This window comes from Zootoca vivipara, chromosome 3 (genome assembly GCF_965207765.1).
Source record: "Zootoca vivipara chromosome 3, rZooViv2.hap1.1, whole genome shotgun sequence".
Classification (NCBI taxonomy): Eukaryota; Metazoa; Chordata; class Lepidosauria; order Squamata; family Lacertidae; genus Zootoca; species Zootoca vivipara.
In genome coordinates, this window is record NC_142586.1 from 118,903,012 (window position 1) to 118,922,124 (window position 19,113).

The 19,113-nt window shown below is 53.1% G+C and overlaps 1 protein-coding gene across 1 annotated transcript in view; it reads left to right on the forward strand.

Moving 5' to 3' along the window:
- Positions 1 to 2,157: 2,157 nt before the first annotated feature.
- The window catches only part of DPYSL5 (dihydropyrimidinase like 5), a 37,438-nt gene continuing 20,482 nt past the window's right edge, over positions 2,158 to 19,113 (forward strand). The window contains exon 1 of the mRNA XM_060273229.2: positions 2,158 to 2,319. The gene's annotated coding sequence lies outside the window, so the exon portion shown is untranslated. The remainder of the gene's footprint in view (positions 2,320 to 19,113) is intronic.

The window sequence follows — 19,113 nt, forward strand, 5'->3', positions numbered from 1 at the left end:
CAGGGCTTCTCCCTCTCCTGCCTCAGACCCAGCCCATGTTATGCCTGTCTATCCATCCGTCTAGTTACTTACAGGTAGGTAGCCGTGTTGGTCTGCCATAGTCGAAACAAAACTTACAGGTAGGTAGCCGTGTTGGTCGCGTGCATTGGTATCTGAAGAAGTGTGCATGCACACGAAAGCTCATACCAATGACAAACTTAGTTGGTCTCTAAGGTGCTACTAGAAGGATTTTTTATTTATTTTGTCCATCCATCTGCCTGTCTCTTCCTATGGCAGCCGAGAGGCTCCTTCCTCTGGCCAGAGACCGGATTCTCCCCAGAGAGGAGAGCCACTTCTCCCTCAGTCCAGGCCTCTCTGGGTCCCTATTTCTGCCCCCCCCCCTCTCAAAGGAGCCCTCTCTCACTTGAATGCCCTGTTTGGGGAAGCTTCGCTTTTCATGGCTGACCTTTTACTATGGTTTTATATGTGCTGGAAGCTGCCCAGAGTAGCTGAGGGAGCCCAACCAGATGGGAGGGGTATAAATGACTATGATGATTATTATTTGCACTTTCCCTTATCAGAAACTGCTCCTTTTATTTTCCTTCCCCGTGTGCTGGCTCCGCCCCCCTCTGACTGGGGAGCCAATCAGAGAGAGGCGCCGGCCCCCTGGTGGCATTCCAGAGGAACTGCACCCCCCCGACTCTGGTCTGGTTCTGCTGTCAATCACAGCATCTCTCGGACAAGGGCTGCTGCGACTGATATACAGTATCTGCCAACCAGCTAGAGCGCCTGGACGGAGGGAGACGTGTTTTCTCAAAAGTTCCTCTGCAAATCCCAGTGGCAGAAGAGGATGCCAGAAGCAGAAGGAAGCTTTCAGCCCAGCAGAATCCAACCTCAGTTGTCCACGCTCAAGGCAAGGGGTGCCGCCCACTTGCTCATTTCTGCACGCAAAGCTCCAAATACGGAGCGCCGAAGCTGTGCTTATAATGATGCTTTATTATAATGCTTTATTATTGTATCTAATTTCAATGATAAATAAGCAGCCATTAGTGGTCCAGAGAAAAGCGTGGGGAGACCCAGGGGGTGGGGAATGGAAGCTCCGCAAGGAACAGAGAAATCCCCTAATTTGGGGCATGGGCGCATTGCTGCCACAGGTTCTTTGAGGAAGCCAGAGAGTAGAACAGCAGGGTGGTCTTGAGGAAACCTGAAGGGCGACTCTAGTAGTCTGGGCTGGAAGACTGGAAGTGCTCTGGGATGTCAGTCATGAAAAAGCAAATCCCAGGCTAGGGGTCGTTCAGAAAAGAACTGAAAATTAAACTGCCAGTATCATGTCATTATAGACACCTATGGTGCTATTGCATTTGGAATATTGTGTGCAGTTCTGGTCGCCTCACCTCAAAGAGGATATTGTAGAGCTGGACAAAGTCCACAAAAGGGCCACTGAAATGATCAAGGGAATGGAGATAGTGATTCCCTTGCGAAGGAAGGCTGCAGGGTTGGGGACTTTTTAGTCTACAGAAAAGGCATGTAAGAAGCGGCACAGAGCTTTGTAAAATTATGCATGGCGTGGGAAAAGTTGATGAAGGAAAGCTTTCCTCCCTCTTTCATGACACCAGAGCCTGTAGACATCCAGTGAAGCTGAATGCTGGAAGACTCAGAACAGACAGAAGAAAACCCTTATAGTTAAACATCTGGTTGGCCACTGCGAGGATGCTGGACTTTAGGCAGAGAATGGGCCTGATCCAGCAGCTGGGCTCCTCTTCTGTCCTAATGGAACCTCCAGGCCCAGAGGCAATCTATCTGCAGGCGCAGGTTGCGTGGGGCATTGGGGGACGGTGAGGACGGGATGCTGTCGGGCCCGCCCCGGGGCGCAGAGCCACCCTGGCTGTTATCCCAGCGGCCTGGCCTCGAGGTCCACCACGAAACAAAGCGGCCTGCGAGGCGTTCCCGTTGTCTGGACCCAGCTTGGGCTCGGGAGGGCGAAGCCGCCGCCGCCGCCTCTCCCCGCCTCGGTCCCCGGAGCGAGCAGGCCTCGTCGCCATGGCAACGCGAGGATGGAGCAGGCCGCGCCCTGGTCCTGCGGCCACGCCCCACGGGGCGGCGCTGCGCCTCTCGGGAGTCGTAGTCCCGCCCCGCGCGCGGGACCCGCCCCCTCGTGGCGCCGGCGGCGCGGCGATTGGCCCGGGCGGCGGCGGCGGCGGAGGGCGAGCGCGAGCTGGCCCCGCCCCTGCCTGGCGCGCGCGCTCCGAGGCAAAGCAGGTGAGGAAGAGGTAGCGCGGAGGGCGGCCGCCGGGCGACGACGACGACGACGGACGGGGAGGGCGACGCCGAGGAGAGCCGGTGAGCGGGGGGGGGGCGGGAGAAGGCAGCCCCAGGAGCCGGCAACACCTGCCGGGGGTCCCCGTCCCCGCCTGGCCCCGCTTTGTCTGCAGCCCCACCCCGCCCGTCGGGGAGCGGCCTCGCCCACCTGGGCCCCCTCGCCGCGCCGGGCTTTGTGCTCCTCTGGGGGGCGGCGGTGGCCGGGCCTTTGTCTGGGATGGGCGCTGCCCTTTCCCGGGGGGCGGGGGGGGGGACGCCTGCGATGCCGCTGACAATGGCCGGGACTTGGCGCAGGGCTGCGCTTTGTGCTGCTCCGGCCGGGCTTCCAGCTGGGGAAACTGAGGTACGGTGAGGGGGGGGTCCTGCTGGTGGCTCTCTCCCTGCAGGCGGCGGCACTCCTGGGCGGGGAGGCGCAAGACCTGCTATGGGCCCTTCGAGCCCCCCCCCATGGGGCTGGGGGTGTCACAGCCTCTGGGGGGCCACCTGGGGCCGACAAGCATCCTTGACCCCGAGATGGAGGGGCAGGAAGCGGTGGGCAGCAGAGGCATCCCCTGCCCCCCTCGGAGGCTTCCCCCAAATGCCCCACCGCCTTGCCCCAGGGCGGCCTCAAAGGCTGGCCCAGTTGCCTCGCCCACCCTGGCAGGCCCCCCGATGGACCTACCCAGCACCCCCATCAGAGTCTAGTCAGGGGTAATCTCCTCGGAGCAAGGATTATGGACTCAATGGAGGAGTCACGCCAGTTCACCCCATCCGCCTGCTCCCCACCCAGACACTAAATCTGCCCGCCCCGCCCCACCCCACAGAAGGGGGATCAATCGTATGCACAGCTGGTACTGCTGCCTCTTTCATACCTGCCTTCTTTTAACGGGGAGGAACAATCAGATTCTTGCTGCCGCTCCACTGGGGGGGGGGGACGGGACACGGCCTACGTGTTGGGGGTGGTTTGATATTGATTACTCTGAAGATGTTGGTGTCTCAACAGAAGGCAGCACCCTCTTCCTTTGCTTTGCTTTCTCTGGACCACAGGCTTCTCTCCTGCCTGGGGGGGGGGACTTCCACACTTTATGGTTGGCACAGCTTTTTTGTGTTGGATTTGCATCCAGAAGGCACCTGAGGCTTGCAAAGGTTGACCCTGCCCCTGTGGCAGAGGGGCGTGTCCATGTGTGCCTCTTGCTCCCCTATCTCCTTGTTGGCTATGAGCCGTTGCCTATATTCCCGTGAACTGCAAGTAGCTTCTGTCTGGCCTGAGATGGAGGATGTTGGCAGCTGCAGAAGTAGGAACCACAAATTTCAGTGGGATTTATTTCCTTGCAAGTCCACTGGATGGATGCGGTGAAGTCTATGCTGGCATCCATGTGTGGCATGGGGGGGGCGGAGATGCCCCAGTGTATCCTTCCTGGTGCCCTCCTCAGTTTCCCCCTGTGCGAGTGAGCCTATAGGGAGCATGCAAGCAGTGGGCTGCAAAGCAGGAGAGAGATGGCTCATAGTTCTGACACCTTGTCTTAACCTCTGGCTGCTTCATTGAAGAAAAAGCTGTAGGCGGATCCTGCTGTTTTTTGTTCTGGTATATTATTATTATTATTATTTCTTAGTAATTAGAGATTTGATTGAAGTAAAGCAAGCAAATGAATGCAATGGAAATAATAGAAGTACAAAAAGCTGCACGGAAAATCCGGGAGAGACTTAAAATTAGGTTGGTAAAGTACTTGAAGACCATTAGGAAAGCCAATTTTAAGGGAGTGCTGTGAAGTCCTGGCTGTCTGCATTTGTTGAGCTATAAGATAAAATCCCACCCAACAGCACCATATCTGGGTCCTCTGAGCCTTTGGCAACACATAATTTATGAGTTAATTTTTCAGCTAATGCTAAATGCCACGTGGCTTTTGTCAGAAAAAAAATCAGTGTGTCTGTTTCCCACCCCTGCTTTGAAGCTTGCGAAAGATGCTCGGGAATTGGAAACACTTTTCTGTGCCGCCTGGAATCCATCCAAGGTATAGGTGGCAGTGCCGTCCTCTCCCCAGCTTTCTCTCCTGTCGGGCTGGCCAAAGGACCATCTGATCACAAGGGTCTGAAGAAGGTCAGAAGGTCGGTTGGGAAGCGGGCTCTGCCTGGGGTCCTGACCCTCCCTCCGTGTTGCTTGGCGATGGGACCGGACAGTAGCTGCCTGTCAGAAGCAAACAAAACCTTGAGTCAGGTTGGCCTGTGCTGGGGGAGGGGTGCCGGAGCAGCCAGCAAACAATGGCTGTTTGGCCGCCAGCTTCCACACTCCGGGGAAAGTACAATGCTGCTCTGTGTGGAAGGCCCCCTGCAAAATAAACGCAGGCCAGGGAGCCCCCCCCCCCCGCAGTTGTTGTTGTTTAGTCGTTTAGTCGTGTCCGACTCTTCGTGACCCCATGGACCATAGCACGCCAGGCACTCCTGTCTTGCACTGCCTCCCGTAGTTTGGTCAAACTCATGTTCGTAGCTTCGAGAACACTGTCCAACCATCTTGTCCTCTGTCGTCCCCTTCTCCTAGTGCCCTCAATCTTTCCCAACATCAGGGTCTTGTCCAGGGAGTCTTCTCTTCTCATGAGGTGGCCAAAGTATTGGAGCCTCAGCTTCAGGATCTGTCCTTCCAGGGAGCACTCAGGGCTGATTTCCTTAAGAATGGATAGGTTTGATCTTGCAGTCCATGGGACTCTCAAGAGTCTCCTCCAGTGATGTTGTATGTATGCAGTAGCAGTGCAAAAAGACTGAAGACAGGAGGGGTGTGGAGAAGCCTTTTTCTGATGGGAAGCAGTGCTTGAGATTTGCCAGGTGCGTTTTGCTACTACTGACGTGGGTCCAGTTCCAACTGAGTGGAGATTTCTGGGCATCAGGTTGGCAATCGCAGTTTAAAAACCTCTGCCTTAGTCCATAGTTATTTCCATTTCCACTGTGTGTGTGTTTCTCCTTCTTGCATACTGAGACAAGTGCATTGTTGTAAGAACAAGCTGCAGTCAAGCAATGTAGTTGAGGTCATAGAATTGTAGCACTGGAATGGACCCCATGGGTCATCTAGTCCAACCCCCTAGCAAATAGACACTCTGTTGTGGCCGCTGTAACCTAGATTTACAGTGCCATTTGGTGCCTGGCTTATATAGCTGAGTTTCTAAGCCTACCGTAGTTGGAAGATGAGGATGGGCTGCTCCCAGGCAGCCACAAGTGGGGAGGAACAGAGAGAGGAGGAGGAGGAGGAGGAAGAGGATGGGCTGGGATGGTGGGGAGCAAGACTCTGAGGCTGCCCTCCCTGATAGATGGGGATGGAATGAGCATTCGCTTCCTGCTGGGACTCGAGAGCCCAACCTCTCCCAGGGACCTTGAATCTGCCCAAGTATTGCTTCTGGCTTCTAACAAGCAATTCTGGGCATTCTGCAGCCTTTAAGACAAAGGCTGTCCACGACGGTCAGTGGCCTGGTTCTATGATAGAGGGGAGGCTGCCATGAGCCAGTGTCCTAAACTTCTGTGCCCTGCCTCTTTGCAACCGGGATGTGGCCTCAACTTCTGCTCGCTTTTGCCTGGGGCTGATGGGAGTTGGAGTCCAAGCATCTGGTTCCTCGTCATCCTGGGAAATGTGGCAAGTGGGGTGCCGCAGGGTTCTGTCCTGGGCCCGTTGTGGTTCAACGTCTTTATAAATGACTTGGATGAAGGAATTGGGGGGGGGGTGCTCATCCAATTTGCAGGTGACACCAAATTGAGAGGGGTAGCTAATGCTGCAGAAAGCAGAATCAGAATTCAAAATGACCTTATCAGGTAGGAGAACTGGGCCCAAACTAACAAAATGAATTCAAACAGGGACAAATGTCAGGTTCTCTGCACTTAGGCAGGAAGAACCAGCTGCACTGGTGAGGGACACAACTTATTAGTGGCACACCTGAAAAGGATCTTGGGGTCTTAGTAGACTACCGAAAAGTCCTTCTGCCTGGTTACTTCTTGCAGTGAGGGAACCACAAGAAGGTCCTGGGAGCTGGACTTCAGTGTCCAGGCTGAACGATGGGGTTAGAGACGCTCCTTCAGCAAAAAGAAAGAAAGGAAAAGCTAATGCTATTCCAGGCTGCATCCACAGTAGTCTAGTGTCCAGATCAAGGGAAGTCGTAGTCCCACTCTCTTCTGCCCTTGGTCAGGCCACACCTGGAATACTGTGTCCAGTTTTGGGTGCTGTAATTTGAAATAGTTGTTGACAAGCTGGAATGTATGGAGAAGAGGGTGGCCAAGAAGATCAAGCCTTATGAGGAACGATTGAAGGAGCCCGAAAAAAAGACCGAGAGAAGATATGATAGCCGTCTTCAAATATCTCAGAAGGCTGTCCCATGGAAGAGGGAGCAAGCTTTTTTCTCCTGCTCTGGAGGGTAGAACCTGAACCAATGGATTCAAGTTACAAGAAAGGAGATTCTGACTAAACATCAGGAAGACTGTTCCACAGTGGGATGGACTCCCTCAGGAGATGGTGGGCTCTCCTTCCTTGGAGGTTTTAAAGCAGGGGTTGGACTAGATGACCCTGAGAGTCCCTTCCAACTCCACAATTCTGTGATTTTGTTGACAGGTTGGCAAAGACTGCCTTATGGGACCATCAGCAGCACATCGGATGGTCTTGGTTTATCCTCTTTTTGCTGCTTTTCTCAGTATAAAAATAGAGAGCTGCCAGGGGTTGATTTTTAGACTGTTTATCTGCTTGGGAGTGTAACATGCTCCTTTGATCATTCTATTCCTCTACAGTTCTTCAATTTTCAAAGCATCATGAAATACGGATGGTTGAAAAAACCTGGATCAGCCATCTCCCTGGATCAGTGTGGGGAGCAAATGAAAAGCTTGGCATCTTGGAGAATTTCTGTTTTGTTGCAATCTGGTGCATTGCTTGTGAGCACTTGGGGTTGAGAAGGGTGTGTGACTTCTTCCACTTTCTTGAGCCTCTGCACAGGGTGTGTGCATGTGCTACACTGGAAGGTCTGAACTCTGGCCGGGAGCGTAGCATTTAGCCTTTCAGGTTGGAATTGGCCAGAGAGGCTGGGAAAGGCGGGCTGATTCCCCTTGGAGCTTTCCTTAAGCGTGAGAGCTGCTCCCTTGATGCAAGGATGGGACTGGGTCTTGGGGGGGGGCACTTGGAGCCTGTTGATGCTCCTGAGGCTTTGATACTACAGTACTGATCTCCAGGTGCACCGATGGGTCATTGGTCCAGGCGCCTCCTGTGCAGTATCCCTATTGGAGCCACAGAGGGAGAGGCTCATTGTCGTGGTTCTTTGGGCCAAATTCCCCTTGGACTGCGGCTTCCCTCCATACTAGGAAATAAGGTGCCAAGTGACACCATAGCTTGTTTCCTGCTCCACAGCATATGACCCAAAGCAATAGATCCAAATGAAAAGAAAGGGATTCTGAGAAAACCTTAGGAAGAACTTTCTGACAGTGGAGCCTTCCAAACCTTCACACAGGCAGGATAGCCATCTCTCAGGGATTCTGTGATTCCTGCATTTCAGGGGGTTGGACTAGATGACCCTTTGGGGGATCCCTTCAACTCTACAATTCTATGATTCTGTGAAGAAGCTCTTTGACTGGGCAGGGTGTTGGCAGTCGGAGGCTCTCGCCCCACCCCAGGGGCTTGAACTTCAGCCTCTGATGTCTGTAGCTTCCCAAGGGCCAGGTGTCTCAGGTGTGCTCAGACCTTCTCCGCGAGGAGTTGCGTCTTGGCTCTTGGGTGAAGCTTGGGCCTGGAGGAGCTGCCCAATGGACTGTTGGTCCTCCATGTTTGGCTCGAGTGGAGGTCAGGGGGACTGGTGGGGGCTGGAGGCTCTTTGGCTTCCACAGCCCTTCTTTTTGAGGCTTTGCCTCCCTCCCTTTTGCCCCAAGGTGGTGGCAACTAGAATACCAAGCGTGGGTGGTGTGGACTCTGGTCCCGAAAGGCCCCTTCCCTCCAGTCCAAGCAAACCATCTCTGCACACGGATCTGCTGGTGCTCAAACCGCCCAGTTCTCCTTGAGAAACTGCATCCCAGCTCTCTGGAGTTTGGGGCAGGGAAGCAACTGGGGATTGTGCCTAGGACATTCTGTGTCAAGTGTTCAGCCGCTGAACTGCGGCCCCTCTCTGAATGCCCTGGTCTTCTCTGGCAAGGCCTTTGCCTCATTGACAAAACAAATCCAGGCTTGGGATTCTGGACTCCGAGTAGTAGCTCAAAGTCATGATCTGAAGTAGCAAAAAATGCTGTGTGGGAAAGATCAGTCAATCACTGGAAATACAAATTCCCACTTTTTATTAAAGCCACAAATAACACTGCGGGAGCCTAAAGACCAACAGATTAATTATGGCATCAGCTTTTGTGGACTGATGCCATCGTAAATTTGCTGGTTTTCAAGGTGCCACAGCACTGCGGGGAAGGTGGGTGGGAAGAAGGGCATAGAGCCTGTCTATCCAGCCTCTCAGTCAAAGGCTGCCTTTAATTTATTGAAACAATAAGATCATACAAACTCCAGGCCATCATTCCGTTAAGCTTTATTGTTTTCTTCTGAGAAGTATCTCATGAAATCAGAAGAGTTACCCGCTACAGGGGGCCTGCTCCTGCTCCTCTTCCTCTCCAGAGGTTCCAGGGAAAGGTGATTTTCTGCCTGCCCTTCAGATGGACAAGTGAGGCTCCTGTCTCCCTCAACGGGTTTCCATGTTCAGGCTGACCTTTGTCCACCAGGTGCCCTCTGGGCACTTTGTTTTTTTAAAAATAATTTTTATTAGTTTTATATAATAACACAAAAAGACAAAACATAAAAGAACATTTCTATCCACCTTCCCTCCCTCCCCCCACAAGTCCCCTTCTGCCACAAGTGGATCCTGCAGGTGTTGAGAGTCGAAGGTAGTCCATTTTGAAGCTGGGTTTGTCCTCACCCCCCTCTCCTTAGCTCCTGGACCCCCCCCCCCCCGCCACCAGGAGGCCCCGAGACAAAAGGAGAGATTGGGATAAGGAACCCCCCCAACTATTTATATATAATCCTCCAGCATAATAGACAAACAGACAAACAATTAAGAATATCAATTTCTTAAACATTGTATTTGTGACTTCCTCAGGTCCCTTCTTCCTGATTTTCATACTTCCTTAATATAATTATGGCGGGTTTCTTTTCTTAATTCCGATTCTTATTCTTAAAAATCAACATTATTTCCCTCCTTTGTGCCACCTCCCCACAAGCCCCCTCCTGCCACAAGAGGCACCTATGAGGTGCGACCATCCAAGGGAGGTCTATTTTGTAATTGGGTTTCCTTCCACCCCTCCCTCCCCCCCCAGAGCCCCCCCTGCCACCAGAGGCTTCAGGTCGATAGGGAGGAAGATAGGTGGCTATCCACCCAACTACCTAACTAAACATAGCATTCTACTCAACAAATCTAAAATTTCTTTCCCCAGCCCTTCCTCCACCCCCCACAAGAAATGTCAATTATTACATCTTATTAATATCTCTAACCAAACATCTTAACATTAAACATCTGGGCACTTTGGACAAGAACTCCCATAATAGCCGTGCTTGCTGGGGCTGGTGAGAATTTGGAGGAAACCTGGTTGACTTCAAGACAGTTCCAGGTGACCAAAGGGGAAAGGGGCTGTTTCCCTTGCTCACTGGGGACATGGAGCAAGCAGGAGGCCTCCACTTCAGTCACTGCCCACTCTTGCCAAGTGGGTCACAGGTGGGGTGAGAATGGTGGTGTTGAAGGGCTGATTCCACTCCCTTTCCCAACCAAGACACTTCTATCTGTAGCCCAGTCTGGAGGGTGGGGGGACGTCCCAGAGCCCCACCCCCTGGAGCAGCCCCTTGGAGGTTGGTCTTGAGATTCCCAACAGGAGGGATCTGTGCTGTCACTTTTCCCATTGAGGGTGCCGTACTGTGGGCCCCTAAGCTGGCACAGACCCTGATGAGACATAGGCAGCAGCCATGGGTCCATCTAGCCCAGTGTTGTCCCCACTGACCGGCAGAGTCTGTTAAGGATTTCAGGCAGGGAATCTCTCCAAGTGCTCCTGTGATGCAGAGCAGATACTCGGCTCCCTGAACGCTCTTCCTTTGTTGCATGAGAGGGACGGCTGCTGCTGCTGCTGCAAAGGCCTTTAGCCAGAAGGGTCAGCAGGGAGATGCGGCTAAAGCAAATCTTTTCCTGGAGGGGAGGGATTCTTTGAGTATCTTGGGGGAGGGTATTACCCCTTGCAAGGGGCTGGCGTCTTCTCCTCCAAGGCAGGACCACCTTTGCCTTTGGTGCTTCAGCTGACTTGGGTCGCATCCAACCTCTTTGACACTGAAGAAGTTGTGATGTTTGGTGGGATATTTATCAGGCCTTCCCTTAAGCTTTTCAACCTCCAAGGAAAACACAGGACTGGGTTCCAGGCTGCTTGTCGTCTTCATTGTATTTTTCTGGACACATTTTCCCAGTTTGTCCAGATCTTCCTTAAAATGTGGCACCTAGAATTGTCACAGGCCTGTCCAGGAGAGAGAGGGACTGTTGCTTCCTGTGATCTGGACGTTGTGCTCCTGTTAAGGACCCTTCCTTGAGAAGCTGCAGGAGCTTTTCTTTTGCAGCTGAATCACACGGGCGGCAACAGCCCAGCTTAAGATCCGCTCAGACCCTCCCCGCACACGAAATGCTGCCAGGTCAGGTCTTTCCTGTGCATTTGGCTTGGCTTTGAACCTAAATGCAGGGCTTCGCATTTGTCACTGGTACATTGGGCCGTGTTGGTTTTGGGCCAGGAGTCCGTGGTCCAGAGGGAACTCTAAACTGGAAAGAAAGATGCATCGCTCTGGTGTCCCAGCTGATGAAATTTTGCTGCCAACCAGGCAAGCAAAATTAGAGACTTGCTAGCAAACCAGAGTGGGAGAGGCCCAGAGCGTCCAGGCGCAGCTCCGAGTCGCCGGCTGTGAGCTCATCCAGGCCGCCCTCAGCATCTTCATCATAGCCTCTCCTCCCTGCCCGGGGTGGGGGTGGGGGGTGGGGGATTGACTAGCCATCTCCTTTCTCATCAGCGGCCTCCTCCTCCTCCTGCGCCACTGTGTCAGCCATAAGGTGTGGCTGAAGAAGCTGGACCGGCTGTTTTCATAACTGGCTGATCAGGTGGCTGGGCAGGCTCTCCCCAAAGTTGAAATGGGAAAGCGTGAAGAAAAAAAGCAGAAAAATTGGGGTCATGGTTGCATTTCCCCAGTGTTTTCAGGGGCCTTCATATCTCTACCCCAAAACCTTGGGGAGCAACAGAAAAAAAGCGGAAGCGTTTTTAGAAAGAAAACTCCCTGTGCCATGGTCTGAGTCCCATGACTCAGCAGCCGAGGCAAAGATTTGAGGGGAGGAGTTGAGCTGAGGCAGCTCTTGGGGCTACTCTCTGTTCCAGGGTCGTCTGGGTCCCTTTGGGGGGGGGGGTCATGCTTCTGAATGCCAGCTGCTGGAAACCACAGGAGGGGAGAGTGTTGCTCTTGCACTTAATAATAATAATAATAAATTTTTATTTATTTATTTTACTTGAGTCCTGCTCGGGGGCATCTGGTTGGCCACTGTGAGGGGCAGGGGGAGTGGGCTTTGGCCTGATCCAGCAGGTGGACAGGCACCTCTTAGGTTCTCAGTGTTCCACCCTTGCTGCTGGAAATTGTGGATCTCTAAAGAAGCCGCTGGTCCTTCTGCTGTTGCTGTTGTGTGCTGTGCTGTGCCATGCAAGGCGCTTGCCTGCCTCCGGATCCTCAGATTTCTCCCTGTAATGACACTCATCTTCAGCAGGCTGTCAGCGCTCCCTGCAAGGACTTCAAAACAAAGAAAGGAGTGGGGGGGGGGGCGATGTGTCATTGCTTGGCATCTGCACCAGCCCCTGTTTGCTCATTAAGCTTTCCCCCGGCGTTCCTTGTTAAAAGGGAGCTGCTTTCGTCTGTGCTGCAGCAGCGCACCAGGCAGCCTTGGGAAGAGTTGAGGGTCATGGCAAGTGGAGGGGGTCCCAGGCTCTCCACGGGGGGGGGGGGAGTCTGCATGTGCATGTGGCCCCAGGGTGCTTTGTGTCTGATCCTGCTTTCCCTCCTCTCTCTGGGCGGCTGTAGGCAGCTGCACAGCCCTGGGTCCTGGGTGGCCTTTTGAAGCAAGACAGAGGGGGGGGGAGCCTCTGTTCCCCCTGCTGTGTGTCCTGATGTCCTGAGGAGGAGTTGGGGGCTGATGGCAGCTTTCTTGAGAAACAGGTGGGGGGGGAATGTCCTGCAGGAACACTACAATTCATGGACAGCCTAATCCCAGAGGGGCCCCAGAAGCAACCAGAGAAGCGGACACGGAGCAATGGATTCAAACTTCAAGAAAGAAGATTCCACCTAAACATTAGGAAGAACTTCCTGACAGTAAGAGCTGTTCGGCAGTGGGATTTGCTGCCAAGGAGTGTGGTGGAGTCTCCTTCTTTGGAGGTCTTTAAGCAGAGGCTTGACAGGCATATGTCAAGAATGCTTTAATGGTGTTTCCTGCTCGGCAGGGGGTTGGACTGGATGGCCCTTGTGGTCTCTTCCAACTCTATGATTCTATGAACTTTAGTCCAGATTACTTTAAAATTTTGGGTCTAGGTGACCCAATTTGGGTGGCACAACTCAAAGTGAGTATTTTGTTGTATATATTTCAAGAATCCCAGAGTTTGAGAGTCAGTAACACAGATGCCGTAAAGGTGTGGGGATGGGCTGTGGAGCATCCCCCTTGAAGAACAGAACAGGGGTTAGCCATACCCAGCAGCGAAACTTGCCAGGTGCATTTTGCACCTGGCTACCGGTCCCTTGCAACCAAGTGAAGATGCCCAGGCGCCACTCTTGTGCCTGACGTCTCCACTGCCTGGTAGAAGAAGAAGAGTTTGGATTTGATATCCCGCTTTATCACTACCCGAAGGAGTCTCAAAGCGACTAACATTCTCCTTTCCCTTCCTCCCCCACAACAAACACTCTGTGAGGTGAGTGAGGCTGAGAAGTCTGACTAGCCCAAGGTCACCCAGCAGCTGCAGGTGGAGGAGCAGGGAAGTGAACCCGGTTCACCAGATTACGAGTCCGCTCTTAACCACTACACCACGCTGGTGCATGCCTGGGGATCCTTGGATCTGCCTGTTTTCACACACTAGCAATACATCCTGTCTGTGATATTTTATCTGCACAATCAGAATGAATTTTAGGAACTAAAAAGCCGTATTAAAAAATAGAAGTTTCAAGCCGTCTGGCCCCCAAATGGCAACTAGGCATTCCTAGCTTATATATCTGAGCTTCTAACACTGCCCAGAAAGGTCCCCCATGACAATTCAGGGCCCCCAAAATGTTGGCCTGCCACTTTGTCCCATGTGTCTAGACTCGCGCCCTTGCCGGTTATGGTGGGGCTGCAGCTGACTTGGGACGGATGGAAAGGGCTGCCCTCTTCTGCTGCTTTGAGCCTCAGCGCTGCACAGCCTGAAGGAGTGGGCCTGGGTCTGCTTTGCCCGCCCTCTGAGCATTGTGCTTAGCCCCCTCCGTGACTTTGCAAAGTCTCCTCCCCATTCCGTCCTTTCCTCCTGGAGCCCCTATACTGTACAGTAGATGCTGCTTGGATGTTAAGAGCCTGCTCAGTGGCACAGGAGTTTGAAATGCTGGCTTGAGAGGGTGTCCCCTGCAGGGTGGATGCAGTGGGTCATGGGGAGGGGGCTTGAACAATGGGGATGGGACAAAGCCAGTGGCTGTTATACCCTCCCAGGACACAAAGGCTTCTTTCTGTGTGTGTGTGTGTGGAGGGGCTCTTGCTCTCCCCCCTCCTCCGGTTGTTTCTCTTTCCTGGGGAGGACAATGGCCAGCATTTACCAATCCCAGCAAATGGTGGGTGGTGTTCTGTCACCTGGAGGTTGAAGGAGCCCTGAGCCTTGGCCTTGTGTGTTTAGAAGGACCCCCCTGCAAACTCCTGACAAGGAGGGGAAGGAGTCTGCAGGGGGAGGGGGCTGAGGAGTTAGGAAGGAAAGGAAAGACATGGATTGTGGGCGTTCCAAGCAAGAAAGAGGAGAAGGCAGCCAAGCCATTTACGGATCTGTGGGTCACCACAACACCTTGCATTTGGTTCCCAGGAATGTGGGCCCTTGAGAATCTTCTGATTCCAATGTCTTTTTTAAAAAAACAAACATAAAATTGTTCTCAGTGTGTTGTAATTGTTGTCACCTGCCCTGGAACCTTGGGGTGAAGGTTGTTTGCTGCTGCTATTTATTATCATTTACCCCCATCATTCAGCCCGGCCGAGGGCCTTCTGGCGGTTCCCTCGTTGCGAGAAGTGAGGTTACAGGGAACCAGACGGAGGGCCTTCTCGGTAGTGGCACCCGCCCTGTGGAACGCCCTTCCAACAGATGTCAAGGAAATAAGCAGCTCTCCTCTTTTTAAAAGACATTTGAAGGCAGCCCTGTTTAGGGAATTTTTTTTTATATTTAATGCTGTATTGTTTTAATGTCCGATTGGGAGCTGCCCAGAGTGGCTGGGGAGACTCAGCCAGATGGGTGGGGTACAAATAAATTATTATTATTATTATTATTATTATTATTATTTATTAGGCTGCCTGCCAGAGCTTCCTTCAAACGGAAGGCTGGCCATGAAGGTGTGGCGAATGTACATTTGGTGGCCCCTTGGGTCTGAGAGGCTGCTCAACAAGTGGGCATCCTGCTCTTCAGGGGGGGATCCTTCCCTGAGGGCTGCCTTACGCCTTAGCTGGGGGGTGTTTCTTGCACTTGGAGCTCCATGGCCTCTGTGCAGAGGGTGCTCTGCTCTCTCCCTGCTGACTGACACTGCTGCATGCTCAGCTGCTACAAGGGGGGAGAGGGGGCTGGCCTCAGGTTTTTTTGGGGGGGGGACAGTCAGGTCCACAGCTGCTGGCTGCAGTTGCTCTATGGGCCACACTTCCTTGTTTTCTCTGTGTCTCCTCCTATGGTAGGGTTGCCATTTTTCAAAAAGTGGAAATCCAGACACAAAAGCTGTTAACGATTTTGAGCTATTTTTTAAAGGGAAATTGGCAAAAACAACGCTACCGACATGGGCTGCCATACGTCCGGATTTTCCTGGACATTTTTGCCTTTTCCCGCCAGAACACAGCTTCTGACTGCAGTATTCCGGGTATATCTGGGGAATTCCGGGTGTATGGCAACCCTGTGACCTATGGAGAAGCAGCACCAAATTGCCCTGGCCCACGTAAGCCCTTCCTGGGTGGACAGCGCAGGGTTCTTTCACTTTAAGGCACTTGGAGGTTTTACATCCATCAAGTGATCTATACAATTCGTTAAATAAATAAAAGCAGCAAGCCCTTTCTGTGAGCTGTTGGGCCTCTCATCTTAGTGAGTGGGGTGGGAAAGTTAATTATATTTATATTTGGAGACTGTGGCTTTGATGCTCCTGATGGACCCTTCTGGACCTATTTTCTCTGCAGGCCCCTTTCCTGCTTGTGTCCACACTGGTCTGGATGATTGGCAGAGGGTGTTGCCGGTTCATATCCCTCTAGCTGAGGAAGGGAGGGAGGCGTGGGCCTGTTAGCTTCTGAGTTGCCTCTAATTCTGCTTTGACAACTGCATGGATAATAATCTGTGGGTGCCTTTGAGCTTCCTAAATCTTTGAAAATCAGATGCTGGCTGACCTCTTCAAGACACCTCATCCTGCATACAGATTGTGGCGGGCAGGTCTGCTGGCCTTGTGCGGTGCCTGCCCCATTCCAAGTGTTCCTTTCTGGGTCTGCCTGGTCCTCTCCCCACACTGCGTAAGAGTTGGAAGGGACCCCCAAGGATCATCTAGTCCAGGCATCCCTAAACTTTGTCCCTCCAGATGTTTTGGACTACAGTTCCCATCTTCACCGATCACTGGTCCTGTTAGCTAGGGATCATGGGAGTTGTAGGCCAAAACATCTGGAGGGCCGCAGTTTGGGGATGCCTGATCTAGTCCAACACACTGCAATGCAGGAATCTCAACTAAAGAGGGGGCAAGACTGCCCAGCCAATGCCCTGCCCTGATGTTCAGGGCTTCTGTTTCCCACCTGCTGAGAGAGAGGAGGCCACATTGCATAGCTACATGAGTGAGATGGGATATCTATGGGCCACAGCGACTCTCCCTCCTCCCCAAGCTTCAGGTCTGCTCTGATCCTGCACCTGGAGGTCTCAGTCCTACAGACCCGGCTGGTTTCCTCATTCCCCATCAAGGCTTGGATCAAGGCGTGAGCAGCTGCAGATGTGAGGGCTGGCTGGTGGGGCAGGTGATGTCAGCCCACGGCCTGGTCCCCAGTTGACTGTGCCTTGGGCCCTAGACCTTGCCTGCCAGTTCCAGGCTGTGGGGGACCCTGGTGCAACAAGCCCAGAGGGGGACGTCTGCTTCTGCCTCCTGCAAGCACCAGGCAAGGCTTGCTCTCCCAAGAACCCCGGCCTCTGCTCCTCTGCGGTTGCAGCTTCAGAGTAGACCCCCCTATTTGCAACCATGCAGCCATCAAAAGGGAACATGCCTCCCTCTCCTCCAGGTTTTGGGTCCAGCTCCAGCTTGTGGGAATGCAGGTTTTGTTTGATTCCCGGAGACCGACCTCCCCCCCCCCTTTCTTTCGATCCCCGCCTCTCTCACACAATAGGAGCTGATGGTCTGTCTGGAAGCCTCTGAGCCGGCAGCTGTCAGGTCTGACTGTGCAGATTTCATGGCAAATTGGAGCTTCTGGTGCTGGATGGAGGGGCTGGGTTTGCCGCCAAGGGAGGCCGTGTTCAGGGGGCGTCTTTGATGCAACGGGATGCCAGGGAGGCAGAGGAGGTTGCTGAATTGCTGCAAAAGGAAGGGTTTTTCCAGGGGAGGGGAGCAGAGACCCCCTTTGCTGTGGTGGTGTTTTTTAATATATTTTCCTTCCAGCTGCCAAAGAGGAATGGAGGATGTTTGCAGATATCATGTGGGGGTGGGGAGAGGATCAGGCAGCTGCAGCATCTTAAGGGCACATTGTCGGTAGGATGGCAGAGCTGCCAGGAGCAGCCGAGAAGGAGTCAGAGGCTCTGGCGGTCAAGGAGCCAAGTCCAGCCTCCTCTTCTGACAGCAAACAACCAGATTCTCTCTGAGCCTCCATGGCAGCTCAGATGGTTTCTGCGCCATCAGAAGAGCCCAGCAGCAGCAGCAGCAGGATCAGGCCAAAGGGGGACCACCTAGTCCAGCTCCTCTTTCCATAGGGACTGACCCAGTGGCCGTAAGCAGGACCTGAGTGCAGCAGCAATTCCCTCCCCTCTCAATCATTCTCATCAACTAGTGTTCAGGGGCAATGGCTGCCTCAGACAGTGGGGACAGTGGAGGGAGAGGACAGCCGTTGTGGCAAGTAGCCATTGAGAGCCTTGTCCCCCGCCTAGGAGCCATCCTTCCCAGTGTTAGAAGCTCAGCTATATAAGCAAGGCTCCAAATGGCTCCTTACAGCAGGGTTAAAGTCACCAAAGCAGAATGCCTAGTTGCCCCTTGGGGGCCAGCAGGCTTGAAAGTTGTGCTTTTCAATACAACGTTTTGGTTCCTAAAATTCAAATATAATGGATAGAATTCTACAGGATGTGTTTCTCGTGTGTGAAAACAGGCAAGGGCCAATTATCCCCAGGCAGGCACCTCCAGATGGGGGAGACATCAAGACACCATCCTGGCATCTGGGCATCTTTACTTGGTTGCAAGTAGCCGATAGTCCTGAAGGCAGCCCTGTTCAGGGAGGCTTTTAATGTTTAATAGATTATTGTGTTTTATTCTTTTGTTGGAAGCTGCCCAGAGTGGCTGGGGAGACCCGGCCAGATGGGTGGGGTATAAATAATAAATTATTATTATTATTATTATTATTATTATTATTATTATTATTATTATAGTCGGGGGCAAAAAGCCCCTGGAACCTGGTGAATTTTGAACGCTGATCCATTTGCAAGCCGTGTCCCAGTTTTATTCCCACAGGGACTCATGTTCCTCATCCCCACCAGCCACACTTCTCTCAGAGGACGGATGCTGGGCCGGCCCAAGACATTTTGCTGCTTGAGGCCGGGTAGCACCTACTGCCCCCATCCCTCCCCTGGCCAAGGCACTCAGAGTCTGCAGCCCAATTATTTTGGTGCCCACGTTGTGCCTCCCTTCCTCCCTGGCAATAATAGGAAGTAATGATAGGCTGCCTTTTGGGGGCACTTAAAAGCAGCTGCCAGAGGCTATTGCCTCACTTTCTCTCCTGGTAGGACTGGCAGCAGGGGAGGTGGGCCACAAGAAAGGCCTCGGAGGCTGAGCCATGTTCTCAGAGAAGGTGCAGAGATGCCCTCGTCCCGGACGGTGGGTGGAATTCCATGAAGTGCTAAGGCAATTGTTCCCGTCAGCAAAAGCACTTCTGCTTTCCACCAGGCAGAATGACCTCTCTTCCCCCCACCTCAAGCTCTGGGGGTTCTCCTGGCCCTCCCAAGCAGATTTCGGGAGAGGAGGTCACATTACACTAGCAGGACCCATAGAATCATAGAATTATAGAGTTGGAAGAGACCACAAGGGCCATCCAGTCCAACCCCCTGCCAAGCATTGAACTTGCGTCAACCAGTGCAACAACCTGGGTGAATCCGACCCCATGTGTCTGGCCGTTGTACACTTGGGAGGGGGGGAGTCCACCAAACATTTTGCGTGTGGTCCTGATATCCAGCTGAATGTGGCAGAACGAGAGAGGGCAACATGGCCCTGGGTGTTCTCTGAGCCTGAGGAGCTGGCCTGGAGCAGCCTGTGCCGTGTTTCCTGATTTGCAGTGCCTCTCACCCTCCGGTGTCTGGGCAGTGCGGCCTCTGGGCATAAGTTAAACTGTGGAACTCCCTCCCACAGGAAGCAATGATGGCCACCGACCTAGATGGCCTTCA